The sequence below is a fragment of the Ictalurus furcatus genome, chromosome 5, assembly GCF_023375685.1.
Source record: "Ictalurus furcatus strain D&B chromosome 5, Billie_1.0, whole genome shotgun sequence".
NCBI lineage: Eukaryota > Metazoa > Chordata > Actinopteri > Siluriformes > Ictaluridae > Ictalurus > Ictalurus furcatus.
The window spans coordinates 27,934,642-27,952,372 of record NC_071259.1 but is presented as its reverse complement, the minus strand read 5'-3'; the positions used below and the strand labels follow the sequence as shown (position 1 = coordinate 27,952,372).

At 40.1% G+C, this 17,731-nt stretch overlaps 1 protein-coding gene across 2 annotated transcripts in view; it reads right to left on the bottom strand.

The window, feature by feature from the left end:
- Positions 1-17,731, bottom strand: part of LOC128608122 (fibrinogen C domain-containing protein 1-like) — a 92,261-nt gene that overhangs the window by 17,271 nt on the left and 57,259 nt on the right. The window lies entirely within an intron of this gene.

Genomic DNA, 17,731 nt, shown 5'->3' with positions numbered 1-17,731 from the left:
GATGCCCTACCTCTGGATGGAGATCTCATCAACTGGAGGCTATAACCTGGAGATTGCTGAGGATGAGACCGCTTGAAGTACCATGGAAATGGTTGTGGACCTCAATTCCACATGGACGTTCTCACTGTGGTTGCTGGGACTACGGTTGCTGCGATGGCCTTAGGACTGCAATTACTGCATACAATTTTGCAGTCAAGTGTCCTTTAGTGAACAGTGGACTAGTTCAACAAACAGACTTCATATTAAACCATAATGAACTTTCCTTTACTTTCACACTATCCGTTGTTACCCAGATGAGGACGGGTTCCCTTCTGAGTCTGGTTCCTCTCAAGGTTTCTTCCTCATATCACCTTAGGGAGTTTTTCCTCGCCATCGTGATCACCGGCTCGCTCAATAGGTATAAATTCACACATTTAACACTGTATCCTGTGTTTATATGTTTCAGTAAAGCAGTTTTGAGACAATGTCCATTGTAAAAAGCGCTATACCAATAAAATTGAATTGAATTGAATTGAATGTTGATATGGTGAAGTTGATATGTTAGTTATTTATATCACATTTATGGAAGGAGTCTCCAGTGTCAGCACTTTTTAACAGTCGTTAAGTTTGCCGCTAAAGTCTTTGGGACAGACGAGTTATTCTTTTTCAAGAGAGAGAAAAAAGAGAGGCTGGTAAAGGAATATATGTTTATAGTTGCTGTATTATAGGTCACAATAGGAAGCAAATGTTTTGAAGATGCTCTACAACATTAGACTATAAATAGATAAAAAGCGCAGTATTGGAAAGCTGATGTGGCGTACGAGGAGTGAAACACTTCAGGATGTGCTGTTATTGGAAAATGATCAACAGGGTGGTCACAGTAACTCTGCTTCACGTCAGAACACGTATTCCTTAACTATTAAGTACAGATTTAGACATAGAAATGAGTGTCTGAGATGAAGAACTATCTGGAGACGTAATTTAGCCACCTGCTTCAAAAATCCCAAGCCTTACCGAACATAAAATACCAAGGTTTAATTGGGTGTTTAAGCATGTTCTGAGCTGTACAGGACATTCTTGGAAACTCATATCTTTCAATGCCCTCTCTGCAGACCCTGATTTATTTTTTGATGCCTCTAAGCGCTGACTCTTTTCCTAGACACGCTGCTTTCTTTTCCCTATTCACTATAGTCTATATAATACTCCGCAAAACCAAACACCAACCTTTTAGCCTTTAATATTCTCAGTTTTGTCAAGTTTATGAGCTAAAAATTCCTCTGAGCTTCCAGCCCTATCTTTTTCATGACAGACCGAACAGCAAAAACACACTGAATTGAATATTTTTAGTTCCAATTTCATATGGAGCTGACATATGAAATCAGGCTAAATCACGTGTCAAACGCAAGCTCTGTGGACCAAATCCGGCCTGCGGCCTCGTTTTATTTGGCGGACGTGAACATGGAAAAATTAACAGTAAAATGGCCTGCAGAAGGCCTACACTATTGCTGAACATTTTCACAATATCCATGATTCGCAGCAGATCCACAGCACTGAACAGCACGCAAGCACATCTCAAGCTGCATCACTAAAACCGACGATTTTTGGTGGAATGAAGAATTATAGAGTAATAAAACTATGAAGTAATGTCCTTTTCAAATCTAATGTAGAGTATGACATTAATAGGAACACCTGTAAATCTGTTCATTCATGCAGTTATCTAATCATGGACACCTAGTCTATTTCCAGTCTTCAAGTGTCCAGTGTCCATGAGCCTGTACCCATGATAGCCTCAGATTCCTGTACTTGGCTGAGAGGACTGGAACCTGATGTGGTCTTCTGCTGTTGTAGCCCATCCACCTCAAGGTTTAATGTGCTGTGCAGGCTGAGATGCTTTTATGCTGACCACAGTTACTATAGACATCCTGGTAGCTTGAACGAATCTGGCCATTTTCCTCCGACCTCTCATCAACAAGGTGTTTCAGCCTGCAGACCCTCTGCTCACAGGACATTTTTTTTGTTTGTCTGTCTCACTATTCTGTGTGAACTCTGGAGACTGTTGTGTGTGGGAAAATCCCAGGGGATCAGCAGTTTCTGAAATACACAAATCAGCCTATCTGGTAGCAACAACCATGCCACGGTTAAAATCACAGAGATCACAATTTGTCCCCATTCTGATGTGAAAATGAACTGGAGCTCTTGACTTGTATCTGCATGTTTTGTTTTTTTTTTTGCATTGCACTGCTGCCACATGATTGGCTGATTAGGTAACTGCATGAATGAAAAAAACACTGACAGGTGAAGTGAATAACTGATGATCTTGGGATATAATGTAAGGTGGGATATATTAGGCATCACCTGAACAGTCAGTTCTATTCACACATATATATATATATTGCTAGATTCACGTATGTTTGCTGGTGTCCTTAACAATCACCATAGAAACATACTCCTTGCTCTGGCTGGCTTATATATGAAAGTTCACGTAGCAAGTTACAGCTTACAATAAATACAAATCAACACAGCATCAAAGCAGCTATACAGATAACACAAAACGCTGTTTAATTCACTAACCTTTTAGAACATCTATAGGCACACACGAACACACACTCATTCGTCCAATTATCCAATCAGGCAATCATGTGGCAGCAGCACAACGCATAAAATCCTGCAGAAACAGGTCAAGCGCTTCAGTTTATTTTCCAATCAAACATCAGAATGGGGGAAAAGTGTGATCTCAGTGACTTGTGATCTCAGTGACGTGATTCCACGTGATTCCGCATGAAATCATAAGATCCCGTGTCCGTCGACGCGCATTTTTAATAGCCACATCGTTATGTTAATTCAAATGACCACTCTTTATAACCGTGATGAGCAGAAAAGCATCACAGCATGCACAACACGTACTGCAGAACCCTGAGGCAGATGAGCTACAACAGAAGACAAAACAAAAAAACATCCTGTGAGTGGAGGGTCTGCAGTCTGAAACACCTTGATGAGAGAGATCAGAAGAGAATGAGGAGCCGACAGGACGTCTATAGTAGCACTCTTTACATTGGGTTCCACTCCTGTCAGCCAAGAACAGGTATCTGAGGCTACTGTGGACACAAAGTTGTTGAAACAATAAGGCGATGTTTGTTCCAATACGGAAATCAATCCTAAACACTGACTGTTTAAATGTTTGAACCTGTGTAAGATTCGAACTTGGACTAAACCATGATAGATATAGCTAACAAACAACGAGGCTGCAGCATTAGTGGTTTTGTTTATTAATCCAGGCTAAGCCTACTGTTTGCAGTAGCTCCCAGCTGACAGTGTCTTGTATTCTCACATCTCCTCAGTTTACCTCAGTTTACCCTTGTCTGCCACTAGAAAGAAGAAGCTGCACATTCTGCCACACTTAAGAGGTGACTGACAGGCTGGTTATTTCCCACTCGTCCTCCGTGTGCGGAAGTATAGCTGCTGAATTTAAAAACCGATTCTGAAGTGTGTTTTTTTTTTTTTTTTTTTTTTTTAAATGCATCTTAACAACGACCTAATTTAACAAGCAAAAGTAACACGAAGTAAACTAAAGTAAACGTAATACTTTGTTTAAAAGTGATACTCTAGGTTCAGCATCCACAGAGGTGGCGGTATTGCTGGAGAAAAACAGAATTTTACCACTTAAAACCCTTGCACGCGATGGGAGCAGGGGTGGGCGATATGACAAAAATATCATAACAGGATTCTCGAAGACGTTCCTATAATAAACTATATGATTAGCTATATATCATATCGCGATATATACGATTGCTAACAATTTCCCTGCAATGCAGCAGTATTGCATTTTTCAAAAAAAAACAAAAAAAAAACAATTCGATATGACACAGGTCAGCCATAACATTAAAACCACTGAGAGGTGACGTGAATAACACTGGTTATTTCGTTACAGTGGCACTTGTCAAGGGGTGGGATATATTTATTTAAGCAGAGAGTGAACAGACAGTTCTCAAAGTTGATGTGCTGGAAGCAGGAAAAATGGGCAAGCGTAAGGACCTGAGCAGCTTTAACAAGGGCCGAATTATGATGGATGGACGATTAGGTCAGAGCATCTCCAAAACGTCAGGGCTTGTGGGGGGTTCCCGGTATGCATTGGTTAGTACCTATGAAAAGTGGTCCAAGGATGGACAACCGGTGAACCGGCGACAGGGTCATGTGCACCCAAGGCTCACTGATGCGCATGTGGAGTGAAGACTAGCCCGTCTGGTCCGATCCCACAGAGGAGCTACTGTAGCACAGAATGGCTATGATGCTATGATAGAAAGGTGTCAGAACACACAATGCATCACAGCCTGCTGTGTATGAGGCTGCGTAGCTGCAGACAGTCAGAGTGCCCATGCTGACCCCTGTACACCACTGAAAGCACAAACAATGGGCATGTGAGCATCAGAGCTGTTAATGGTAATGGAGCAATGGAAGAAGCTGGCCTGGTCTGATGAATCACGTTTTCTTTTACGTCACGTGGACCGCCGAGTGCATGTGTGTCACTTACCTGGGGAAGAGATGGCACCATGGAGGACCTACACTATATTAAGACAAGTGGTTATGGCTAATCGGTGTATGTATAATGTCTACAAAAATAAATGGATTTTTTTTATATATATATATATTTAAACATTTTTATTTATTAAAAAATACAAAAAATATTTAACACTAAAAGGAGAAAAAAAAATGAACATTTTACGTTTAAAGATTAAGTAAAAAGTGTACTTTTTGGATGGTTCATCTATAAACACAGCAAGGTTAAAAATACGCAGGTAAATCGTCGGCTATCCCTTAATGATTTTGGCGTGTATGAAGGTGTCTAATTATTTTCCATTATCAAAGCTCATTAATAAATACACAATTCAGCAAATATAATATGAAAACAAATGAATTATGTAAGACCCTGTAAGCTAGTTGGCCTTTGTTCTGCACTCTACTTAATTCTGCTGATACAGTATGCTCTAAATTACGTGTGAGTGTTAATAAATAAAGCTGTTCCTTTTTTTTAAACAAAATAAAAAGCATGTAGATGTTTTGCAGCGGAGCGTCCTGACACTCAGCTCCGCTCTCCTTTTCTTTCCATGCAACGCAACTGGGTCATTAATTTTTAATCACAGTACTTCATCTGCGTGTCAGGAGACGGTGTGGTACTCATGGGAGAACTTTTGGGAAACAGGTCTTGTGTGCGTAGATGTTCCTCTCACCGTGTTACACAAGAGAGGAGGAGAGGAAAGAGACGACGTCTTAGTGTATAAATACACACACAGCTACTAAACACATACACACAGCTACTACCCGCTATCACTCACACGTCAACTATGCACACACCTCCTGCAGCAGTGACACATCTAAACACACACCCAGCTCTCACCTCCTTTGATACCGGGTTTCTGTACTCCCGATAACTGAGTGACAGCTCTTTCCAAAATAAATTGTTGTTTTTTTTTCCACCCATAATACATACTACACACACTCTCCACATCTCAGCCACTTCTAGCTTCATATTTCCCTCCCGTTTTTCAAGAATTGAACATTTTCAACGCATGCACTGCAGATTGTTTGCCACCATGTTCTCAACTGTATGCAAATCAGGAGGCAGATGTTGTAATTAGGTCGGCTATCTGTCTCATTTTTCCCGGCTGAAGAAAACAATAAAGGATGTCTCTGCTTCGGTTGTCTTTCTAGCAGTGACGGAGCCTGACACAAGCGCGGTGGCCGTCCTGTCAGCATTTGAACGGGTGGTTCAGGGCTAAGGATAAATCCATCCATGCGAATCCAGGAACAATACTCAAAGGCTATGAATTTAAACAAAGGAAACGAAAAAGCTCAAAGCACATACCGTGTACCAAGATCTCCCTCTCTGTAAGCAGAGACAGAAATCGGGGATCAAGACAAAAGCTAGATTGGAATAGCTATCTAGACAGAGTGAAAGTCTCGATCCCATTTGGCGCCGGAGATGCAAAGATGTCTGAATCTGCTGAAGTTTTGTTGTGGAAGTGTGTGAGCCGAGTGTCAGCAGAAACAAGTTTCGCTCAGCAAGACAAATGGCATTTGTGTGCATTTTTAAGGATTCATATCTAGATCTTAATGAACATGTGTACCTGCATTTGCATCTGTCTGCCTGTTCCCTCACGTGACACTGTCAAACCAAAAACAGGCGGGATCTCACTAAGGCAGGATATTCAATAAAAGTGTGAACAGTGTTTAGCATTCACTTAATTTACACCTACAATCCTGCAAGTGAGGTGTTGACACACTTTTTTTTTTTTTTTTAAATATGTGTTTGCAAGCACCATGGAGACTTTGGAAAAAAAAAAAAAAAGGTTTGGCAAAAAAGCTTGAATAGAATCTAGACGTATTACATCGCCATGTTGGCGTTGTCATGTGACCTACAACTTAAAAAGAGCCGACGCTCTGCCTTCTGCTCATTTTGATTCTGACAGCTCTTCCGCACCAGTTCCAATGCCTTATGGGATAGCGTGGTGTCCGTTACTTCCATACTACAGACTCTCGGTGGAAGCAGTAGGTCATCTGGGTATTTCTCACCTACTGTTTTATGAATGCTGAGAATTCAGACATATAGTGGTGCTTGAAAGTTTGTGAACCCTATAAACATTTTTATATTTCTACATAAATATGATTTAAAACATCATCGGACTTACACAAAAGTCCTAAAAGTAAATAAAGAGAACACGATTAGACAAATAAAACAAAATATTATACTTGGTCATGTAAATGGAACACTTATATAGCGCTTTACACGGGTTCTCATTCACCCATTCACACACACACCAATGGCAGCAGAGCTGCCGTGCAAGGCGCTAACTTGCCACCGAGAGCAACTTGGGGTTCAGTGTCTTGCCCAAGGGCACTTCGGCATGTGGAGTCATGTGGGACGGGAATCGAACCACCAACCCTACGATTAGTGGACAAAAGTATGTGAAGCTTTGTTTTCAGTATCTGGTGTGACCCCCTTGTGCAGCAATAACTGCGACTAAAAGTTTCCGGTAACTGTTGATCAGTCCTGCACATCGGCTTGGAGGAATTTTAGCCCGTTCCTCAGTACAGAACAGCTTCAACTCTGGGATGTTGGTGGGTTTCCTCACATGAACTGCTTGCTTGAGGTCCTTCCACAACATTTCTTTTGGATTAAGGTCAGGACTTTGACTTGGCCATTCCAAAACATTAACTTTATTCTTCTTTAACCATTCTTTGGTAGAAAGACTTGTGTGCTTAGGATTGTTGTCTTGCTGCATCACCCACTTTCTTTTGAGATTCAGTTCATGGACAGATGTCCTGACATTTTCCTTTATAATTCGCTGGTATAATTCATCGTTCCATCAATGATGGCAAGTCATCCCAGCCCAGATGCAGCAAAACAGGCCCCAAACCATGATACTACCACCACCATGTTTCACAGATGAGATAAGGTTCTTATGCTGGAATGCAGTGTTTTCCTTTCTACATGGATTGAAAACACCTAACTCTAATTTCACCTTCAAATGAAACTGCTAATCCTACAGGTTCACATACTTTGGCCACTCACAGATATGTACTATTGGATCTATTAAATGACCAAGTATAATATTTTTGTCTAATTTGTTTAATTGGGTTCTTTTTGTCTACTTTTAGGACTTTTTAAGTTGTTTTAGGTCATATTTATTCCGATATATAGAAAATTCTAAAGGGTTCACAAACTGTTTTTCACCTACTGTGTAGTAAGCCAGTAGGGATATTCGGCTTCAGCCTGTGTTTCAAGCCAAGCAAAGCCAAGTCAAGTTTTAAGTCCAAATGAAGGCAAGACTAAGTCAAGACTGAGAGTGAAAAACCATCAAGAACTGTTTGAGGCCAAGCAATTTAATTCAACTATTTAGCTTCATTCATGCATTGCAGCAATGATAAGGCTGTTTTCTAGAAGAAGGATTTATGTCTTGTCAAACTTGTGAAAGAAAAGACAACACAAGCATTATGCTTAGAGCTCTCAGTCCAGACCTAGACCATACTTAACACGTCTGATGTGCAAGACCAAGACAAGTCCAAGTACAAATGCCCCCAAGTCCAAGTCAAGGACTGCCTACAACCCCACCATTCATACATTTTATTAATCAGTTTCTACTCCAATCAGAAGCTTTCGCAGCCCATAACAGGACACAAACAATGTACAACGTACAATGTAATTCATCCACTGTATAAAATTAGTCAAATTCTTTTTTATTAATTGTTATTCCTAGGTATCCAAGACCTGCCACAGAGCTACCGCTGACCTTAATATCATGTAATGTAATTTTATTTTGTATTTAAGATCGCATTTAAACTGGAGACCATTAAAGGAAATGGATCTTCCTAGTGTTATCCATAGGAGAAAGATCAGCATTGAGCCTTTCAATACAAATTTATCGTATAATGTGACTTAATATCTGATAACACTAGAAAGAGGCATTATTAATATATTACTAACATATACTAATTATCCATAATGTTCTGAAATTATTCATCAGCGTTGGTGTTCAGGACATTTTATCAGAGTAAATGCCTATTTATCTCTTCCAGTCTGTACTATACCATCCAGGTGTGCAGGTGTATTTTGCCCTAGGTAGGATGCCTGAAGGGAGCAAATCAGCCACACACTCGTTATTAAACAATACACCAGCCAGAAAAAAAAAGAGCACAGTAGAGTCTGTGAAAAGGGAAACAAGAACATGAAAGCGCAAACATTCCCCGAGGCAAATTTGCGGACAATACTTCACACTGGCCACTGGGTGTGACGGTGGAGCATTTATGATGGAGTGTGTCTTGTGTTTGATTCCCTCTACAGGTGTACGCTGGAATCCAGCTGTCAGAGGCTAGGGCAAGCAGAGAACATTAACGCCCCTTATACTCTGCCAAAATGACTCCGAAAATTACTGCCAATTATTTGGGAAGGGGGTAAGTGTGAACACAAGCCAGGGTGAAAATTCTGGGAAGATTAATGCATGAGTTGCTTGGGCGAGACTACAACAATTGCTGGGAAATTAATCTACCGCTGTAGATTCATCCTGAGGCACTAAATTCCACCAAATGCATTGTATTTGAGATTTGTTAAATGACAAATCCCGTAAGAGGTCTTTCCAGGAACATGTCCGCTTAAAGTTTTTAATGATATACACATTGTTTATGATCGTGGCTTTCTTATTTGTCTAACCTTTAATGTTCCGTGAAAAAAAAAAACCCACTCAAGATTTTGGACTCAGTATGAAATTTCAGTCAGTACGTGAGTACTGTATGTAAGTATGTAAATAAATACATACTTGTCTACAACACACAGGCAAAGATAAATAAAAATACAGTAACTATTCACTAGAAATATTCACTGGCTTTTTTCCCACCTTCTCTGAATCTTGTATATTAGATGCCGGAAACATTCCCAGTGTGTGTATTAACACGTTGTGGCAAAAATGTCACACATTGTGCCTCATACAATTGGGTGTGAAATATTATGAAGGTCATTCACAATTGCTGGCTGCTGCATTTTCGGAAAGTAAACAATAGTAAAGTGCACGAACATGAAACTTCAAAAAAAAAAATGAGCTTCAACAGATACACAAGGGGGCTGACAGAGAAGAGGAGAGAGTAGAATAGCTGGAGGGGAAAAAGAGGGAAGGAAGAGGAAAAAGGGCAGTAAACATGCCTGTCAGCAGAATGAGTCTCATACAGAAAAACTCAATTGGATTTTGGGAGCACAGCGCAGACACGGCAGGGAACGAGGGAGCAAAACCAAATAAGCATGAGAGCAGAGGGAGAGCAAGCTCTGGCACAAGAGATCGCTGACAGTTTTGTGGTGAGACAGGGTCTCCAGCCGTACCACTGTGCCCCAATCTGCCACGTCCTAAGATCCAGGATCCAAATCGGCTGTGCAATGCTTATGTAAGAAACCAATATAGTATTACCAGAGAGATATATCACACAGCCAGCAGCAGCGGCAGAACATGGGCCATCATGGCCTCCTGTGGCACCGTAGCTCATTTCAATGCTATTAAGATGCCGAGTGTCTTAACCGAAGCTCTCTGTAGCATAATGAATCAGCAGGCAGAAGAGGAACAGCCCAGAGGGGACGCCATCTTTTTAACCCGCTTTTTAAAATGCACGCTTTCATTCAGGGAGGCCTCATGAAGCATGGCTAAGCTCAGTGAAATCAGCAGGACTACAGGGTGTGAAGGGAGAAATAAGGGATGAAAGCATTATATTAAGACATAAAGACAACGGGAGAACGAGAACGAGACGGGAAAGGATAACGGATCGAAATGCTACTGGAGTCAGCAGTACTAAATGTGCTGGAAAGGACCAAGAGCAAAAATGGGTAGTAATGAGGTCAGTGCTGCTGCTAAAACAGATTTGGAGAAACAAAACCGAACTAAAGGTGGCACCGTGTCTCAGCGTGTAGCATTGCTGCCTCATAGCTCCATGGTCCCTGGTTCACACGATACAATCAAGCTCCACTCCATGTGTCCTTAGCACACTACTTTGAAAGGAAATGAAAGGTAAAGAGGAGGCAGATGAAACACTGAAATGCAAGAAATAGCGAAATTAAACTGTAAAAGAATTTGGAGGCTCTTGGTAATGAAAGTCTTTTACACTACATTAAAAGGCTTGATTTTTAACTACACGTGAACAGCCTTACTTCCTGTGTCATCACAGTGTCTATGATGTCTTGTGTGAGGCCTTGCATTAGGAACATTCACAAATCTTATAGACTACGACTGGGTTTCAAGCCGAATTCCTACTCCCAGATGTTGTTGGTGAATTCCCCCTGGGAGAGTGAGATTGAGACTGATTATTTATAGTATTACAAATTCAGCCATTTATTATTAGATTGCGCCGAGCATCTGCAATACAAGTCCTATAGAAATGATAATGTATGAAAACAAGTTCGTTAATGTAAAACTGTGATTTGCCTTGCAGCTGGAACTACTTCCAGAGCTGCTGTTATAGAATTAATCAACACCTTCTGCCCAATCAGAACGGAGAACTCAAATGTGTTGCGGTACAATCAACAATAAGACATGACTACTCAATTCCAGCTCAAAATATTGAGCGCTTTCAATGTCACTAAAAGAGCTCTCACACCAAACTTCCTTACTATACTTTTCTCTCCAGCATTACAGCGTTTAACCTTAGAACCGTTTCAGAAGGTGATACACTACAGCTCCGTTCTGTCACTCAAAGCTTCACAGAGGTGATGACTCAGTGTTCTGACCTCGCACACCATCACTGGGTTTATCAGACAAGCAAAGGCTGTTTCTGTGAGATTGTGGATTTAAGGTGCTCTAGTTTTGATGATTCAGGACTGGGCTGGATTTCAGGAGTGCAGTACCCGGTATCAGGTAAACATCATTAAGGACTTATTTCCAAAAATACTTCAGGAGATACAGGTTTAATAAAATGTTCTAGCATTGTAATGGGTTTTTTTTTTTTTTTTTCCAAGCATATACGCTTGAAAGAATTTTCATCTAGCACCTGAAAGAAGTGAAAAACCATTAACTAGAAAAGGTTTTTAGAAAAAGTACAATCTTAGAAAAAAAATACTAAAATGAACTCTAGAACTTTTCTTCACCCTGTTGCTCTGGTAGATCCTTCAAAGGTTCAAAGGTCTACAACAGACTGTTCCTCTTTCAGAGATGGTTCTCAGTAGAAACTTTGAGGCAGGGTCTTTTTTTTTTTTGGTTATAAACCTTTCAAGTAGTCACTTAGGGACCACCAGGGGGACTCATGAGTTTTAAAATAAATATGAAAAAAAAATGATGGATTATGTATCAGACAGTTGCAGGTGGCCCCCATGTGGTGTGAAAACAATACAAACTGCAATTTACGCAACTAAATAGAGAAACTAACACAGGTAACATGTCATTAATGCTAATTAATTGGATTTTTGTTCATTTAGCTAGCTGGCTAGTATCTAAATTAAAAAGTGTTAGGCTAACACATATTAAGTTACTAGCTAGCACACATTCTTACTAGCTATGACAACTTATCATGGCTTGTTTACTCAACTCCAGTTATTTTAAGAACTATAGCAACTCTATCACTATCACATCCAATGAAGAAGTTCAAACCTTTCCTCATGCTAAGTAGATTAATGGTCTAGTGGTCATATTTCATCTTCTATAAGGAGATATTTGGGGTGGGAGTGGGGCTTTTACTTCCGTGTGTACACAGTTCTTGTTCAGTTGTTTTTATTTTATTGTTTACTAAACAATCAAAGATACTGAAGTGTGTAAATGAATATGACTGGCATGGGTGGGGTGTCACATAGAGCTCTATAATGTTTCAAAATGGCCCTTTGATGGACATTTAATGATAGCTAGAGTTGGTGAACATCCAAATATCCACCAAAGAACACTTTCTGCACCATCTGAACAGTTCGACACATTTGTTCAGAGGAAAGAAAATCGATCAACATAATCACTTATACAATATATGGCCAAAAGTTTGTGGACACCTGATGGTAACAATCATATGTGCTTTTGGACATCCCATCCCAGACTTAGCCTCTCTCTGCTGTTACAATAACCTCCACTCTTCTGGGAAGGCACTACGTTTTCGAGTGCGGCTGTGGTCCGTTTGTGCTCAGTCAGCCACAAGAGCATTAGTGAGGTCAGGCACTTATGTTGGCTGAGGAGGCCTGGGGTGCAGTCAGGGGCATTGTCATGCTGGAACAGGTTTGGGCCTCTTCGATCCAGTGAACAAAAATTGTAATGCTACAGCAGACAAAGACATTATATACAATCGTGTGCTTCCAACTTTGTGGCAACAGTTTAGGGAAGAACCACATATGAGTGTGATGGTAAGGTGTCCACAAACTTTTGGCAATATAGTGTTCTATCTTATAAGCAAAGGTCAGTTTTCTTGCTCTTTTATTAGTACCGGAAAGAAAAGAAAAAAAAACTCGGAATCTGTATCATAACGAAGGCTGGATTTGTAGATTCCCCTCATACGCCTAGTTTCATAATACTATATACATGTGTGTGTGTGTGTGTGTGTGTGTGTGTGTGTGTGTGGTACATGTGTGGGTATGTAAGCTAGGAAAATGAGCTATTAATGAGCACTTGAGTTTTGTGTGAGCACTGTATTTGGGAAAGAGAGTGAGAATATATACTAAAATACAATGATTCGCTTCAATAATTAATGATAAAAGCCCAAGTTTATTTATATTTCTCTGATAGGAGGACTGTGAGTAGATGTGATGATGCACAACAAAGGGGGAATTATAGCATGGCAATTCAAGCCCACTCCTTTGATGACATAAGCTACATTAATATTTATATCTCTATTATAATGAATTGCCTCATTGCTAATGAGCTGCTATGACGATTTGAATATTCACCCTAAGCACTGGCAAAGTTTCTGCAGTGTTATAAAAGTTCCTTGTTTTAATTTGTCAGAGATGGGATGTATGTGTCTCTCTCTTTCTCCTTCGCTGTCTTTGCTGAAGGCCCTGTGGCCTGCGCTCTCTCTCTCTCTCTCTCTCTCTCTCTCACTCACCCTGATGCCTGTGTACTGTTTATGCGTCCCCCCCCCCCCCAGCTCATCTCTCTGGACCCATAGGTTAATTGCGCTCAAGTTCCTCATGTCTTATTGATTAGTAAATGGTTGAGAGTTTCATGCTAATCTTCATCGACAGCAGTGGTGTCCCAGAGCTCCATTATCAGGCAGATCTGCTAGGTTCTTCAGTCCACAGAAAAAGGGCATCACTTGGCATCCAGACAAACACACCGACATAGGTTTTAGGCCCAGACTTCAGGTCAGTGCTACAGGCAAGGCTTCTTTATAGTGCAGGAGCCAGAATAATCCACCATGGGAAATGTCATTCCTCTTCTCATAAAGATCATCAATCTCAGGAAGCTCACATTCACTGAGCGACAGGCCTGTCATTCCACATTACTGGACATGATTACACACATGGTCAAAGGCACACACTCTTGCACTGAACAGCAAAATAAATAAGACTCCAGATTTGCCTCTAAACTAGTGTTGTCAGCTAGAGGTGTTTAAGAATGAAATATGAGGATGCATGCTGTTATAGGAAAACAATCAACAACAGAACGATGTGATGTGGACTGACAGGAAGTGGAGTTACTGTTACCACTCCGAAGGAGGTTATTTTCCACGAACAGTACATCCCTAAGAGTTTAGTTTCTATTATATCACAGAAATGACTACAAGACTACAATAATGACATATTAACGAATGACATGTTGTATCATTTAACAGTTTATTGTTACACTGAATGTTGTTCACGAAACAAATCCGTTCCTGTTATATACAGGATAAGATTTGTGGAAAATTATTGAATGTAACTTTTCAAGACACGAACAAAAATATAGAAAAAACACTCAGTGAACTCGGTGGCAAAAATTTAACATGGTCTTCAAATAAACAGCATTCTGTGTTAACGGTTGTCTAAGCTTCGCCTACACTAATCATGGTTTATGAATGCGCGGCCAGAGTTTTCGTTTACGCTCCGCAAGTTTATATTCGCCATTCTGGCACAAATCAGTTGTGTGGGCGGGGCTTAACGGTGCTTTACTCTTATTGGCTAGTGAGATTCAGATCGAAAGCTCCCTGACCAGAAGTATAGACTTCAGTGGCGCAAATTTTGGACAGCGTTCTCGATGCGCTTCTCTGTATAGTTCTAGTGTTTGCACGGCCTTACTTAGGCAGTATATTCGTTTGTAATTAATATTTGAGGTTTGAGTAGTCTCATACGACTATTTTTTCGAGATGGGCTCTCAGGAGTGGCATTCGCGTCGTCGTGATCATCAATGTCATCATTCTCCTCCTCCTCAGATGGACATTCGAGCCGTCAATCCAAATTTCACTAGCCAATGAGAATAAATCGCCGTGTGTTAAGCCCCGGACACACATGAGATTTGTGCCAGAATGGTAAACGTAAATTTGTGGAGAGCAAACAAAGTTTGAAAGCCTAAAAAAAAAAAAACCAACCTCTGGCAGCGCATTCATAAACATTGATTAGCGAAAACGAATCTTAGAAAACTATTAAAAAAGAATGCTGTTTATTTGAAGACCATGTTAATTTTTTGCCACTGACGTCATTGTTTTCAGTTTCAGAGTGTTTCTTTTCTTTCTTTCTCATTGTATATTTCTGCTCGTTTCTTGAAAAATTACGTTCAATACTTTTGGCACAAATTTAATCCCATAATTATCGCCGCTATGAACTCTCATTCCCTCACCAGCTGCTCTTTTTTCTCTCTTTCTTGAATTGAATAAGACAGTTTGTCATGTTAACAAGATAACAAAAAAGAGCATAGCTCTCTGTCTTAAAGACTTTCCGGCTGTGAAAAACTTACTGACACTGTGGAGTGTCTCTTTCCGTGAACCTTAATTAAACAACTTTTTACAGAAATCCTCACCATAGCAACGATTATACATTTTTCTTTCAAATTTGAACATTTGGTTATTATTAGACATATTAGATGATATGGCACATCCACATTACACGAGCATGTATAAGTTGTTATTATAGAAATGATAACGTATTACTATAACAAGCGCATTAACGTGTAATAACTTGTGCATTAACCCCATAATTTGTGATTTGAACTGCAGTAAGCACTACTGCCATCTGTAATAAAAAGTTCATCGATATCTCCTGACCAAGCGGTATTGCGAAATCAATAACGCCGTGTTATAAGTCAATGTGAATCACTTTGACGAACGCTCTCCATCTTCTGATGCTGATAAAGTAAAAGAAACCTTTCAGTAAATAAATAAATAAATAAAAAGTCATTTATCTTCTTTATGTTGGAAGGAAAAAGAAAAGAAAAGGTCCACCGTATGCACACAGAAAGACACCCCCATTTATACACATACTGCATATACACATCAGTCAGTATAAAGAGCACTTATATGTTCGTTTCTAGAGGAAACTATTCCTGTAGCTATGAGACACATTGGGTGGTGGTAGATTAGTGGTTAAGACACTGGACAGATCAGAAGGTCAGAAGGTGATTTCAAATCCCTGTACTGTCAAGCTGCCACTGTTGGGCCCTTGATCAACTGCTCGGTTGTATAAATGAGACGCTCTGAATAAGGGCATCTGCCAAATGCCATAAAAGTCATGTAAATGGACTGTTATTGTTGCATCTCTTTTCAAGAGAATCTATGTGAATTCCACCCTCTGAATCCATCATCAACTCTGTCACGATGCGGTGGAAAAGAATACTTCCCTCCAAATGTTTCGCTGTAAATGTTCTGCCAATAAACCCTGAAAGCTGTAGCCAGAAATTAATCTCAGGCATGATAAGGAAATATACTGAATAAAATCACTCTGCACAATTAAATTGATAAGTGCGACATGCTCACGCATCTTGGGTGGATGCCAGACAGTAGTAGAAGCGGTGTCGTATTCAGAATATAATCAAGTAAGACATGTCATTTTTACATGCATTTAATCATCTGTATACAGTATGTTTTATGTTAACCAACTCCATCCCCCCCTTTGCTAAACCTCTGCAAGTAAGAATTAGATTTAAAAAAAAAAAAAAAAAAGGCATTACAGTCTCTCTCCCTGTAGGACATTATTGCACAGGTCAGCAGTTTTGAAAGAAATATGTCATTAATTCAGGACCTCCCTTCGCATTAATACCGGTGGAGCAGCACTGGTGTGGTTTTTGCAAGAGGATCACTTCCTGATAACGCTCTCTCCTCTGTATTTTATCTCTCCTCATTATAATCTCAGTCTGTTCCTGCTCAAGTTGACCCAGTAACTCTTCCTGTCTTCCCTACATCTACATCCCAACAAATCTCGGTAAGTGCTCAGATCTCTGAGCTGCCGTATGCCAGTAATTACGAAAAGGCATCCCACCATTTAAATATTAACTGAATTACCTCGTGGACATACAGTAAGCGTTCTGGTTTAGGGAAAAATGGAGGACATTTTGACATGTACATTCTAAAAAATACTGGACTATTTTTTCTACCAAATGCTGGTTTGGACCTGTTGGTTCATTTGATTGGGATATTAGCGCAGTGTTGGATGGAAACACTGGTTAGGTGACTGGCTCAGTCTCAGACCTTGTCCATATGGATATTTATGAAAATGTAGTTTTTAACCTCACATGCTCACATGAGCATGTCAGGCCAGGGTGGTAACAACTAAAAACAAACAAACAAACAAACAAACAAAAAAAACTATTAAAAAACATGCAAAGAATGCATGCTTTCCTAGTATATAATAACTAATTAAAAACTGCGACAGGCATGTGTAGGTTGACGGTGTAACGTCAGCCTTTTCAAAAACGTTTTTCACATCCACATGTAAAAGAAAAGAATTTTTACATTTCTCCACCCTTAAGGGCATTTTATTGACCCAAAATGCTGTTCTCATGTGGACAGGAGAACAAAGCACAGAGAAAATACCACAACGCCTCAGCGCCACTGAAGGCAATGCGGATACAGACCACCCCTCCCCCTCTCCTACATCTTTACCTCAGGTGTACTGAAATGAGCCATTTTCTCTGTGGCACACTTTACTAAGAGTAAAGCTCCAATTCAAGCGGAAAACTAGCACAATTTCCTAATAAAACAAAGGTTTGTATACACTTTTTAAACTAGAAAGTCATTTTAAAAGAGTTAAAACTGCAAAATCCTATTTCATAAGCTAGCACTGTTTGCCTAGTTGCTTAGCTAGCGAGAGTATGCCTTCTTGGTAGTTAGCAGGGTTGCCAAAATGTAT